Raw genomic sequence first — 14,977 nt, 5'->3', positions numbered from 1 at the left:
TCGTTTTAGGGATTTTAGCTGTTTTTGACAGGGGGGCAGGGGGACAGGGGGGCATTCAAGCATAGGGCTAAATATGTATTTCTTTACAAGATTTTATAGCGATTTCTTTTTTTATTATTTATTATAGTCCAACTAGACCCCAAGAAATTACATCTGGCCATAAAAGATCACGGGATCTACTGAATGTGTCATACTGACATATTGAGCCTATGACACACAGTGTGGCTTCCCCCAGTAGGCTACCTTCACATTCAGTAGATCCTGTGATCTTTTGTGGCCAGATGTAATTTATTGCGGTCTAGTAGGACTATACTAAAAAAACAAAAGTTGTCTTTTTAACAGCGGGCGACAGCATTATTTGTCTATGGGACCCGGCGACTACCGGCGATTGCAGGCGAACAGGTGATGGTCGAAAAGTGGGCGGGGCAACGTCGCCCGAAAAGATACAAATAATTCATCTTTTTGGGCGATGACGGGCGATTGGGCGATGTGTCGGCCGATGCTCGCCCGCTGTTAAAACGTACTGTACTGTACAGCTGTGGGGAAAGAGCTGTGAAGCCGCTGCAGAGGCCCCCAAGTGATGGCCGGCCTTCGCTCCTCCAGGCTGCAGGGCTGCCAGGCCTCCAGGGACTGAAAGTCAATGAAACTGGGCCCAATTTAGCCTCGCTTCCTTCGAGGTCTGCCAAGAACCGGAGTGAGGCTCCTTTCCTTTTTTAGGGCTCTCCGGACACTGCGGCTGGCCCGTGCCACAACGCTTCTTAGCCTGCAACCCCAAAGGAACTGGGGCAAGATAGAGAGACACACAGAGAGATGGGGGGTAATGAATAAAGTGAGGAGGCAATGCCAGTGTAACCTACTACATGAGAAAATACAGAGCCGTTGTTATCCTTATGTCTGCCATCTATGTAGATCTAAAAATCATAGCTTTGTACTTCATACTGTATGTACAATTCCTTTGGTACGTCATGTGAAACAATATCAGGTACATCTCAAAGATCTAACCATATGAACCCTATAGAGCGTCGCAGTCCTGGACCAGGAAATGATTCTCCGTTCATTTTCCTCATAGACATTTCAGAAAGTATTTATTTAAAGACGTTTACGCCGCGGACAAAGCCAACTCGAGTCGTGACAAATCATGACAACAAACACAATTTTTTGGGCCGAACAAATAATTAGAAAGAAGAAAAAAACGGCAGGTTACAACACTTTTTTTGTTGTTTTTCTTCTTTGTAATTATTTGTTTGGTCCAAAATATTGTTTGTGTTGTCATGAGTTGTCACGACTCGAGTTGGCTTTGTCCGCGGCGTAACAGTCTTTAAATAAATACTTTAAGAAATGTCTATGGGAAAAATGCATTGAGATTCATTTCCTGGTCCATGGTAGGGGGCGGGACTGCGACGCTCTATAGCGTCCCTAATCTGGGGCGAACATAGCAGATGAACAAGCTCACGGGCACCTTTTCCACCAGGGTTCAACCAGTGCGGTTATTTTCCCCCGCCCAATATTGAACCAGTTCAGAGTGTTTCCACTGAAAATGAAATGGTTCAGAACCCTAAAGTTGGTTCGGAACTGGAACCAAAAAATGGCTGCCGGTTCAGTGAAAGCACCAAGGTTCCAAGAATCTAGAACGGAACCAGTTCTAGAACCAACCAAACTTTTTGTGGAAAAGGGTCCAGTGTGTCACAACATGGCGCTGCGCGTTGTGAGCTTGAAGATCGGCTATTTACAGCAGTGGTTCCCACACTTTTTCATGTTAGACACTAATTAGCCCGTGGAAGAGATATGAAGAGATATGCTAGCCCGTGGAAGAGATATGAAGAGATATGCCATAAGACGCCCATAAGAGAAGATATTTACGGCTCTAGCAGTGATTCTCAACCTGTTTAATTTCAAGGACCCCCAGTTTGACATGCATTAGTCTACGGACCCCCATGTAATGGCATTCTATCTCGGACCCCCAATTTATATTGTAAAATCAATGTTAATTTAACTCTGAGAGCGTACAAAATGGAACCAAATGGACCCGTTGTACACTCTCAGAGTTACAGACCCATAAGTGTCCATTTAGTTCCAAACTATCATCTAGCTGGGGACCCCCTGGAACTCCCTCAAGGACCCCTGGGGGTTCCCGAACCCTACTTTGGGAACCACTGCTTTTCAGAGTCATGGGGGACTCTGGTCAGCGAGGTATGTAGGGTTTAGTCTTGTTGTCATGGGACGTGTCAGTTCATTGATAATGAATTTCAACCTGAGGGATATACAACAGACACACCGCGGTGCTATAAATGAGTCAGACACTGGTGTCCAGGGCCCACTGTCACAACAGCTTCACAATATCACACCATTAATTAGCTGGGAGGAATACACCGATTAGAGAGCCTATTCTTACACTAGCCACTCATCCAGCCTGACACAATGCCATGTTATGTTAAACACCCTGCATGGCTGCCTGGCTGGCACCCAAACTAGATGCTGCTCAACTTTACCAGTGGGGTCATGTCTCCACCGTCATGTCTCCGGGTTGGGATCCGGAGCCGGAATCGGTTCCGTCACATTTGGATTGGAGCCGTTTCGGGAACCGGTTTATCACACTGTCCGAGCAGAGCATGTGGACTTCACGTCAATTAAAAAGTTAAAAAGGTGCACTGCTACGTCCATTATATGTTTTTGAGGGGTGACCATGCATGCCATGTTGTGTGTTGTCTTGTCTTGTCGTATGTTTGTCTTGTTTGTTTTGTTTCAAAACTTGATTCAGGTTATGCGGTTTGTAACTGTCAGTGTCACTTCCCTGTTAGTGTAGGACTATACAATTTCTTTTTTTTATGCTACTACACTATTTTGCATAATGGTGGTTATATGACATTTATATGTAAACATATTAACATCTTTGTTATGTTCCGTATGGGTGTGTCACATACATTGCGTTATGTTATTCGATTTGATTTATACCCTGAAATATTGAATAAACAAAACTGTGAAAAAATAAAAAAGAACTATGGTATTGCAGCCATTACCGGTGGTTAACAAACTTTGTAATTTCAAGGATGACCATAACTCTGAGAGTGTACAATGTTGTTATAAACCTGTAAGGGTCTCTTATATGCAAACTTTGTTGTTAGGTGAAACCTAACAACCTTTGGGTTGTTGATCATAAAGGCTGGTGACAGGTGTGTAGGGCAATAGAGCATAATGAAAAGGGTATCTTTGAAAGACAAAGAAGAGGTCCCGCACACTGTCAGACACTTGCCAAAAAATGTTGCTCTTTATTTGGTCGACGGTCGCTTAGACCTTCATCAGGACAGACATCTTGTCTAATAATTGATTGAACATGTACACCGTAATATGATTTGATTTGGGTGTGTTCTAAATAAAGTGTTGATTATTGTGTAGCCTAATTTATTTGTATATGTAAACTTGAAACATTATTGTACTGTAAAAAGGTCTATTTTCCCTTGATCTTTATCTTTTTTAGTATAATAGTATTAGTTTAATATAATTAGATTAATACATGATAATCAACACTAACACTTTATTTAGAACACACCCAAATCAAATCATAGTACAACGTACACGTGTGTTCAATCAATTATTCAATCAAAGCAAACGGCATAAACAATATTAGTTTGCCTCTTCTACAAAAATAAAACGTACAAGTTAGTTACACAAGGCTGCATTCTGTCGTGTCATTCTCTTGTATTATTTATCACCACGGAGTAACCTCTCGTCTCGGTAGGCCAATCAGAGGCAGGCAGGGCGTTACCATATCTATGCTCAGTAGCGACCTAGTCATGATTGGCTGTCTCCTAAGCTACTGTATGACACACGCACGGTGGAAGGGCACACCGCAGCGGAGCGGAGCATCTGATAACACCGCCTAATGTTATGAGCAAACTGGAGAGCAGGAAAGATGCACAACGGAGACAGCGTTTGTTTCACCTGACAAACATGTAATATGTCTTGTTTGTTTTTTAAATGTATCTCTACTTTTCAAAACATCTACAAGCTCAACACGTGAGCTTGTAGTAGATCGTCTATTGTCATGCAACACAGTGGTATGGTGAAGTAGAGGCTCAAGTGGTTAATTTGAGAAAGAGAGAGGCAGAGAGAAATACAGAAAGAAGATTATTTAAATTGTATAAATGTTTAATTGTTTCTTAGAAAGATAGTTTGTTCTCATTAAACAAATTTAATTATCACTCACAAACCACTTGATTCAATTCTTTGCCTCATGAAAACAAATCACACCACTGCAACATTAGTGATGGACACTTACATTGAAAACCTCATTCAGAAAGCAGTAAAGCCAGATACGTAACCAAGCAGCAAGCTGATGAATATGAGACATATCACAGCCCAGGACAGATGTTTTAAATAACTGGATTAGAGGAGGATTACATTCTATTGTTTCTGTCGACTTCCCACCCCCTGCATTTCAAACTATTGGTGTGACCCTACATTTCTTATTTAAGGGGCTGATCATAAACCTATAGTATGAACACAGAACAGGATTATCTACGGTAGCGTGCTTAAGTCTCATCTTCTGCCCCCACCGCCAGCCCCCATGTGGAATCTACGAAATGTGTCTGCCATGTTATCATAACCCGGTGGGATGGCCCCGACAAAGCCCTAGTCACACTCACACACAATCCCATTAGCTACCCAGTGATCCCCATTCTGACCACCCTGCATCGGGAACGAGGAACACGCATTTCATGCAGTAATCTCATTTGCCAGTGTAATGCACGCCACTGAATGTGCACGTGATTTACTTTCCTTCAAGAGTCGCAATTTACATTTTCAGTGAACTCCGCTGATTCATGAATTCTCCAGGTCAGAGTCAGCCTCTTTAACAACAGTTATGACAGTTTAAGCTCCGCTTATTCTTTCCGACAATGTGTAGCTGACCTCCACAGCCAAACTGTGTTAATGCAGCCTCTCCCACCTCCATGTGCACAGTACAAACCTGATGTATCTATAGCAGTGAGAATCTTCAGCCATCACAGGGCTGGACCATATGGACAAAATAAAATATCATATTTTGAACCAAATACCTAAAATAGCAACAACAACACCTAACCAGCTCAGTGGCCTTGTGGTTAGAGTGTCCTCCCTGAGACTGGGAGGCCGGGATTTTATCTCCGGCCGGGTCATACCAAAGACTCAAGGGTTGGATAGGCCTATCTCACAGCCCCCTTTCCACGCCCACTTCCGGTAGATAGTGGTGTCATTTAACATTAGGCATTTACACTTTTTTTAAGTACATTTCCTAATGTTAAAATGTCAAAGACCGATAATAATATGAAGAAAACACATTGGTATAACAACTCAAATAAGTAGAATAAACCTTACCTTTACAAAACGGTAGTTTGTGGCTTGTGAAAATACCTCTTTTAACATGGAAGCCTATGGACCGCAAAAAACAAAACACCACTATCTCCAAAAGGGGGGCGTAAAAAGGGGGTGGGGAAATGCTGTGAGATCGGCCTATTGGGGTAAGTCCCTGCGACATACTTGTACATCATGTCCAGGGAGTGTACTTGTACATCAAGCTGCCTCACGCTACAGAAACAGGAGATACAGTTGGAGGCCATCGATATTGTCCTTTTCTTTTTGCTGAGGTTTGCGTGATCTGCGCAAAAGGACAGTTAACCCATTTTGGGTGGGAACCCCTTTTGGTGTTTTAAACATTGTTATAATTTAGCTATTGAAAAATAGCAGATCTACAAGCTCATAGCGCGCCACCGAGTGGCGTGCTACGAGCTTGTAGGTCTGCTATTTTTGAAAAATCGTGAAAATATTTATTTCAGAAAACTGGAGGATTTAGAAGGATTTTTTAAAATGTTGAGGTCAGGCCTAAATGGGTCAAATGATAAGGGACAATATCGGTGGCACCCAACTGTAGGGTCTTGCCCTTTGGGCCTCATGGCTCCATAGATATTTTTAAAAAAAATTGGCCGATGCTGTTCATTGGAGCGACGTGTCTCCATTGAAGGCAGGAAGTCAAGCGGAAGGGCTGAAGGCATTGCTGTGTCACCGCCGCTCAAAATACTTTTGGTCATTTTTATCATCCACTCAGGCACCCAGACAGTTTTTAAATTGCTTGATTCAGTATTTTGATATTCGATATTCATCTTATCTGCCATGCCCCTTCCTATGCAAACCCATTATAACTTCAAACTCCATTTTAACCATGTTAGATTCATAGAAAACGGCCGTCTTTTTTTTCTGGTGACTGACACTGCCCTCCTAATACATGAGGTGCCTGTGTTTTTTTAATTACTTTTTTTTAATTTATTTTATTTTATTTACTCCATTTTTTATGGAGCCTTGTTCTTTCCCTGGTGCTTTTCATCCAAAACAATTATTATAAATAAATGAAAAAAGTAATTAAACAAAAAAGGGCCACCTCACGTATTAGGAGGGCAGTATGAGTCACCAGAAAAAAGGACAGGTGTTTTCGATTAATCTAACAATGGGTTTGTATATAGGAAGGGGGCTGGGCAGCTAAAATTAATATCAAATATCTACATACTGATATTACAATATCTAAAATCCTAGATGATATCTAGTTTCATATCACGATATCAATATAGAATATTGCCCAGCCCTAAGCCATCATCATCATCAGCTCAGCAGCCATCATCGACCTGATCTGCTGCAGTTACATAAAAACATCTGGGGCCAGCGAGCTACAGTATGGGGTTATTGAGTTAAAACAACATCAATAAAACATGAAATTACAGACCTATCAGCAGTGATCCCAACTATGTTGAAATTGGACGGGTTGTTATTCAAGATGAAAGTGTATTGATCCTGCAGAACACACTGCATTGGTATAATGGTTATAGGCGGCTAAACTACAAGCCAGGAAACCAGGGTGGGTCATGTTGGGCCATGTTGACTTTAGCCCTGCATCAATTGCTCTGGTGAACATCAGTCAGAGGCTGAGTGACAGCTGCAAAGCACACAAGATGCGGTTGTTTCCTTCTGCATAACTTTACCATAATAGGGAAAATATAGTCGGGGGAGCCTGCTATTCCCAAATTCCAATGTTATAGAGGATTTTGGATTCCATATGCCTTACGCTGCTTCCTTTACACTCCCTATACACACATAGGAGAAGTTGAACATATTTGGCAATGTCACCAGTGATGCGTATCTACTAGTCCCTATAATTAACTGTACCAAGGTTATGGTTTTTGTTGCCATAAGTAGTGCCAGGGGTTAACATAAAGGAAAAGCAACAAGCCATCAAACATGTCACTTGATCAAAACAATTAATAAATAAATACAAATAATTCCATGAAGCAGAAGACTATTCTTCCACTTAGTAACCTAGCAACTGGTGAACTCAACAACACTGCATCCACTGTAATGCTAAAACTAGCTAAGCCCGAGCCGCAGACATAATTATATCTCTCCTCGACCAATCACATAAGGCCTTGAGCCATAAATAACAGACTGCTCCCCTACAGAGCTCCAGTCTACACTGCAAAGTCAACAAACACTTTCTCCGGTAGCAGCATTAGCTCACTATTGGATTCCCCTTGCGCAGAGGAAGACGTAGCATAGTCAGTGGGGGGGAGGCAAGGCAGAGAGAGAGAGAGAGAGAGAGAGAGAGAGAGAGAGAGAGAGAGAGAGAGAGAGAGAGAGAGAGAGAGAGAGAATGAATTGAAAATTGAGGGAGGAAAACAGAAAGAAATGTAGCCTATGATGTAGATTGTAGCCTATGATTACTGGGTCATAATGAGAGCTGCTGGATGGACTGTGGCTATGAGGTATGTCATTAAAGACATAGTGGAGTGCCCAGAGCCTTACATATCTCTGTTCCAAACACTGGCACGCTGGATAACAGAGAAACACACAGAACCACATTCAAGACAAATCACTTCAGTCATGAGGGGGGAAAAAAAGATCACATCTCACTAATGTAATGCCATACTTCTCACAAATGTCTCACGAAAATCCTAAATGCTTTACAGTGGCAGAAGCTTTGCCATAAATGTCATACACTTTAATGTCTGAGGCTCATGTCGTGGAACCTAATTAGTAATTACCTTGTGTGTTCTTGCCAGCCAGCCGCCCCAAAGCTCTGCAAAACAGCTTGGTCACTAAGGCCCTATATTTAGACTTTACGACCAATATTGAATTCCAATCCAAGATATTTCGACTGGGGTGATTTACAGTGTCACTTTCGGTGGGGCAATAAGTACGGCCGGCCAGGTTACAATCACTACTCTCAGATCACATCGCATAAGCTGCTATCTGGGGTAACGCCCTCACCCTGAAGGGGTAAGGGCGTTAGGACAGGGGGTGTCAGGACAGGGGGTGTTTGTTTACTTTGTTCATCTGTTCTTAATACCTATTTTTATCCAAAGGCCTTTCCATCATTTTGATTTTGTTGTTTGATGAAACTAAACTACCAGTAATTATTATATTTCACACTGTTTATTTTACAATTGTTTTGATTCTGTTGCTTGATTTAATTTGCTTATTTATTCCGTTTTATGTAACGCACTTTGTGACTTGGTTTTGTGCTCCACAAATAAAGTGTATTATTTATGATTGCCCCTGGGTGATGAGAGAAGGGAATTTGAGATGTGTCTCTCTCAACACAGCACAATAATGGCTTATAATGGGACAAAAAGCTATTTCATGTATTTTATTTCAGTGATTTGTTCTAATCTAATCTACCCTCTCATTTACATACGATCCAGGCATGTTACAAGTTACAATGATGATCGGCCTGCAAAATCAAAATGAATGTATCCATAAACAGAGCCTGTTTTCTTTTTGACCTTCTTCTTAACCACTTAAGTCTGGTATACTTCATTGTAAGACAATAGTGAACATAGCCTATGTACAAGCTCACGACACGTCATATTGAGAGTTGCAGCGTGTTGTGAGCTTGTGCAATAGGGCCGGTTCTAGGGGGGGGCAGGGGTGGGCATAGCCCACCCAAACGTGCGTCCTGCCCACCCAATGTGGGTTTGACACCCCACCCGCGCCGGCGGAGTCGCCCCCCCCTTACAATTCTGTCTGCCCACCTGAGTGGGGCTGGCTAAATCCGGCCCTTAATGTGCATGTGCTATTTTCACTATTTGTCCTACAATGAAGTATATGGGAATTTTAAGAGATGCTGAAAAAGAAATGGCTATTTCCTTTGAAGGTTTTCGCATATAATGACATGCCCAAAATAGTGACACCACCAGGGTTAATGTGGTTACCGGCATACTGAAAATCACTCACTTCACCACATGAAGAGTAATCCATCTGTAATAGGACCGTCTTGTTATGTCCTCCCTGGATGAGCTAATCATGACTGATGGGAGTACTTACTTATCAGATAGCCTAATAAAAACAGATGTGTCGTGTCCTACATTGCTATTGCCTTACTGCATGTCCTTTTTATTTGGTGCCACTCAGACGGGTAGGTGACACTTTGGTGACTTCAGTGAGATGCGTCCACTGAGTCCCTGCACTGTAAAAGCCAGAGTGTTCATTTATCTCGGATAGTCATTTGTACGCTTACGGAATCTTTTAAAATATACCAAACCAATTTCCACCTATGTATGGTAACACTATCTATAGAAGGCCTTATAAATAATGCATTATAAACATACTTAATACATTCTAATCTGCTAATAACACTGCATAATTATAGCTAAGAACTCATACATACATACATACATACATACATACATACATACATACATACATACATACATACATACATACATACATACATACATACATACATACATACATACATATCATGCTTAATACCAATAGTGATAACACATTATAAAGTATTTCATCATAATGACTTATAAGGTCTAACGTATAGTAGGTAAGTAAGTATAGTGTAATCTGTATTATAGCGTTAAATGTAAAAAAGAACACAAAAGGTTTTTTCCTACACTTTGAGGAAGGCTATCTTCACTTAGAGCACCTAATGACCACTGTCACAGCCTCTGTAGTTGGCCTACTAGGGCCTGTGTGTATTCCTGTAGGCCTAGGTCTTTGCTTCCCACAGGTCCTGAGGAATTGCCATGAGAGCAGCAGCATGTGTTTGCACCATTCAACACCCCACACTACACTCACCACACATCCACTCACTTACATTACTGATCTACTGATTAACACACCTCACTTTGTATGTTAGTATTGTTTGATTCATATGTTTGTTTATATGGTAAATAAATATTGGTTTGTGCACTTTTAAACAGCCGTGTGTCTTCCTCCTTTGTTATGGCCAAAGAGCCAGGTCATAACATGGGGGCTCGTGATTTGAACTCGGATTGGTCGTGACTTTGTTAACAGGTAAAGTAACTTCCTGTTTTGTTTGAACTTGTAGATTGGCAAATTAGTCATGGTGTTTGGAGGAGGTGCTGTTTTGGTTGTATTTGTTGGTTCAGTTTGGTCATATAAGATATTTTGTTTTGTGCTGGTCATTTCATGTGTATTGCTATAGTGTTAGAAGTTAGGATGGGTGTGACAAGTGTGTTTTGTCTGAGGCTTGGTGGTCCCTGTGTAGGATTAATGGTGTTTCCCCCTGTGGGACTCGCTGTATTTTTTATTTTTTTTACAGTGATATAAGATTCGCACTATATAATGCATTATAAATTATAATACATTAATCTCAAATTATTATAATGTGTTACAACTATGAGAATTATCATACACTATGATCCTTGCCAAAGAAGAGTGTCCAGGCAGAAATTATGTATTGTATTATAGTAATTGACCATATGTCATTATGCAATGCTTCATAATGTGTTATGATTATTGTTTACAAGTGCAATACGGGCTAATGAACAAGTGCAATATCTAGTGGATGGTTTCTCGATGTCCAACATATTATTTTAAGACGTCTGTATGTATTATGGACGTTTTTATTCAGCAACACAGACTATGATGTGATGATTATGTTAACTCTATGACGGACCTAACCGTTTATGGCATAATGATCTGTATTTCTTTGTTATGACTATTATACAACGCCAAAGGCAGATTATAAATAATGCCTTAGCCTATGTTTATAATACATTATAGACATGGGCTTCATTGGAAGTTTTACCAAATGTATAAGTAAAAAGGGTGTGTATTCTAATTTAATTTTAAATAATTATATTAACAATTCTATTTGTGTATATGCCTATAGTCCCTATTTTGAAACGTGGCGTAGGCCTACATGGCTCTGTTGACATTATATTTTGTAACTAATAATAATAATACTAGGCTGAATAATAATAATTATTAATTATTAATTATTATTATTATTAATAATAATAATAATAAAAGGTATGCATGTGAATTTATATATGAATAGTGGGGGTAGCATAACAGTAATGTATCACTGGACGATAGAACAGATTTAAAGTAGAAAAAAAGTAGACATAAATGCAGAACAGGGTGACACCTTCACTCGTTCTCTCTCTCTCAGCTGAGCTGCCTCCACCTTCTTCTTCTAGCTTGCTTTCTGTCTATTGGGATTCTGTTAGCCTACATTCTCCGCTTCAAGAGCTTCAAGGTCGAAGAGGCACAATTAAATTAGTCCTCCTCCTATATTGTTGTGCTGGCGCCATGACAAAAAAGTAAGTTGGCTGAAATGATGAGTCCAGGATTCTGTAGGAAGTAGCCTAGCATTTGTCCTGACCCCCTGGTGTCATGTTTGCAAAGACAATTGCAACGACGAAAAAAAGGCTTGAATCAAAAGCAGTGCATTAAATTCTGCCTCTGTAATCATTCGCCTTAGAAAATCCATTACCATTTTCTTTAAAATGCATTGCTTCCAGTTTTCTTTTGGCCTTACCTGAGTTTTGCTCTTGCATAGTGTGTGTGCAGTGCACTCGGATGGAGGTTATTTAGCAATAATTGGCAATGTACTCTCAAAACCCACACTACACCGCCACCTACCGGTCACAGTAGGTATCACGTGATTGAGTAAACAATCTATGAGACAGACTTTTTAATACACACACATAAATTGATGCAAGAGCCTCGCTTGGTGCATTATCAATATGTATGTTTGGCATATCTCCCCTTCTGGCAATGTAATGCCTCTTACTGTGGCTGCGAAAGCTGTTTATCTGTTTATCTGCTCATGACTCTGTAGTCTGTAGAATGGAAGGAAAGACTATCATGCAGTGCCAGTGATGTGTCGAATTTATCTTCTTCCAGCTGTAACAGCCTCACAGCCACCGGGTTATTCAAAATGGTGCTATTTGAACATAATAAACAGGAACAAATGAAGGCAATTGGAGGCACTGTTGCCAAAGTGTCAATACAGATGTTTGAGAGTGATAATGCTGCATTCTCAGAGATACTAAGCTCTGAATCTGTCAGCACCACTGCCCTAATGTAGTGTGGCTAATAAACATAGAAGCGGAAGGAAGTGGACTAATGAAGGGGAGGAGCCAAATCGGGTTCCTGTTTCTACACAAAAAGGAGGAGGTGCCCCCAGAGTCAAATCAAATATTTGTTTTCATTTTCTTTTACTCAATGGGTGAAACTAAATCTGATGGTAATCTGTTGGAAACCCCCATCCCTATATATTTCAGATAATTTAAAGTCCTTGGGTCTTTAAGCCACATGTTTCATCCCTCAGGTCCAGTGACGCCGGCCTCCTTGAGGTCCCCAAAAAGATCAAGCTCAAAACCTGGGGTGACAGGGCCTTCTCTGTGGCTGCCCCATCCCTCTGGAATGCACTCCCCAAACATATCAGAGAGACACCCCTCCCTCCCTAACTTCAAAACCGCCCTGAAAACCCACCTGTGTAGACTAGCCTTTCTGAGTTGACCTGATTTCAACTTGTTACTTTTAGTGTTTTATTGCTTTTAATTCTTATCTTTTATAATATATTTTCCTAATATAATAAAGTTCTCCTTTTCTATGTTCTCTCCCCTGGCCCCCACACATGTAAAGCGTCTTTGAGTACTTGTGCTATACTTAATACTTATACTTACTACCGTATACTATACTATACTATACTATACTATACTATACTATACTATACTATACTATACTATACTATACTACTAATAATACTTATTAGCTATATAAATCCCAGATATTATTATTATTATTTAGTATTTAACAACACACTGTTATGAAACTACCACTCTCCTTAACTGAACTGAAAAGTGTAGTCAGTGTAAAATTAGCAATAAACACCACTTGTGCCCCCTATTTTATGATTGTTACAATCAAGACCTGTGAGCTACAGCCTTAAAGGCTCTGTCATTTTTTAATTCAAATTTGGAATAGGGAATGACTAGCAGACCCTGTTCATCAGACCTGCTGGGAACATGACATTGGAATAGGTCAATTAAATATTACCGGGCCTGACCATGCAGAGATCTATGTGAGTACCAGAACTTTGAACTGGACCCAACTGGAAGCCAGTGCAAGGCCAGAACCTGAGGGATGTGGCACCTTCTGGTTGGGACAGTATTTTGGATTAATTTGGCATTTAAAACTGAAAAGTGAATTGCAATAGTCCAGGAGTAAGGAGACAAGGCATAAATAATCATCTCTAACTCAGCGTGTGAGACAATTTACCTGAGCTTTTCAATGTTCCAATGGCGGAAGAAACATGTACAGGTCACTGAGTTGATCTTGTGTGCGCTGGTGCATAGACTGATGCCCATCGTAACACTGGCAACCTTGTTCACAACGGGAGAGAAAATTATTGCAGTACTTGACAGAGAAATCATGCAGATGTTGGTGCTGGACTGACAATATTATTAAGGGTATCAAATAGGACTTTGGGGTTACACGTACTTGAGGATATGAAGTTGGTACAGTAGGCTCTCACTACCTTAACCATGGGATTAACAGGGCATTACATGGCATGGCATCAACCTGCTCACCCATAGCTCTCTAAAATGATGTTCAGTGTCTTGCTCAAGGACAGATCGTGTGTAACTGTGCATGTGAGTTGACAGGTAGTGAGTCTGACAGGCATGATTCAATTATGACCAGGGTATAACCCTGCACTATCTCTCCTTTTCCTCCATTAGAAGTATTTAGAGATTAAAATGTTTGCTTGGTTGATTGATTAAATATTAAGTTTGCAAAAAAAAAAGCAGTTTAATACAGATAAAAGGATTGAACCAAAGAAAACATTGTATTGTATTGTATTGTATTGTATTGTATTGTATTGTATTGTACTAGAATTTCGCGGGCCTTCGGCCCGCTCATCCCAGAGTTGCGTTGCCCCGCGTTGCGATACAGAAGTCCACAGATACAGAAGTGCACAGTGACACGCGTTGTATGCAGCTGTTTTGTGTTGCAGCGCACGTGTAGTGTTGTTGTTGTTATCCATATATGCGCCTCGGTTCGTCCCGTTTGTTCCACGCCAGGTGTCGACGCAGTCGTTGGCGCAAATTTCTTATTATTTTAACTGTGTATGTAATCGCGGCTAGTAGCACACATTTTTTTTTAGGAGCACGATGAAAAGTTATGAAATAATGTGTTTGAGGGCCCTCCTATATACAGCTTTAGTCCCCACACGTCTCAATATTTGCCATTGACAAAGAACAGAGAAATTAGGTCGAAATGCCGCTAAATATGACGTAAATTAAAATGTATTATATATATATATGTTTTTAATTGAATGTAAATACTTTACTTATAAAAAAACCTGGCAACCCGCACCCCGCGGTCATTTTCCGCTAACCGGAGCGGTGCTCCCTAGCCTGCTGGAGGGGTTCACATCATCCCATCATCCCATGCACCCTCGAGAGGAAAAAGAAGGAAAATAAATGCAGCCTTGAGCCTACCTGCCAATGTGGTGTTGTGGAGCTTGATCACCTCCTCCTCCTCCTTTTCTCCCCAAATTGCCAATCCCAATAAATGCAAAAGTTGCCTAGTGTGAATACTTCCACAGCCTAATTACTAAAGGATAAACTATCAGTCTTCTCCGAAATCGGTCAATGTTTGTCAACTCAGCACGTGTTGACAACGCATA

The sequence above is a fragment of the Electrona antarctica genome, assembly GCF_951216825.1.
Source record: "Electrona antarctica genome assembly, chromosome: 19".
NCBI lineage: Eukaryota > Metazoa > Chordata > Actinopteri > Myctophiformes > Myctophidae > Electrona > Electrona antarctica.
Note: the sequence above shows the minus strand (reverse complement) of the source record.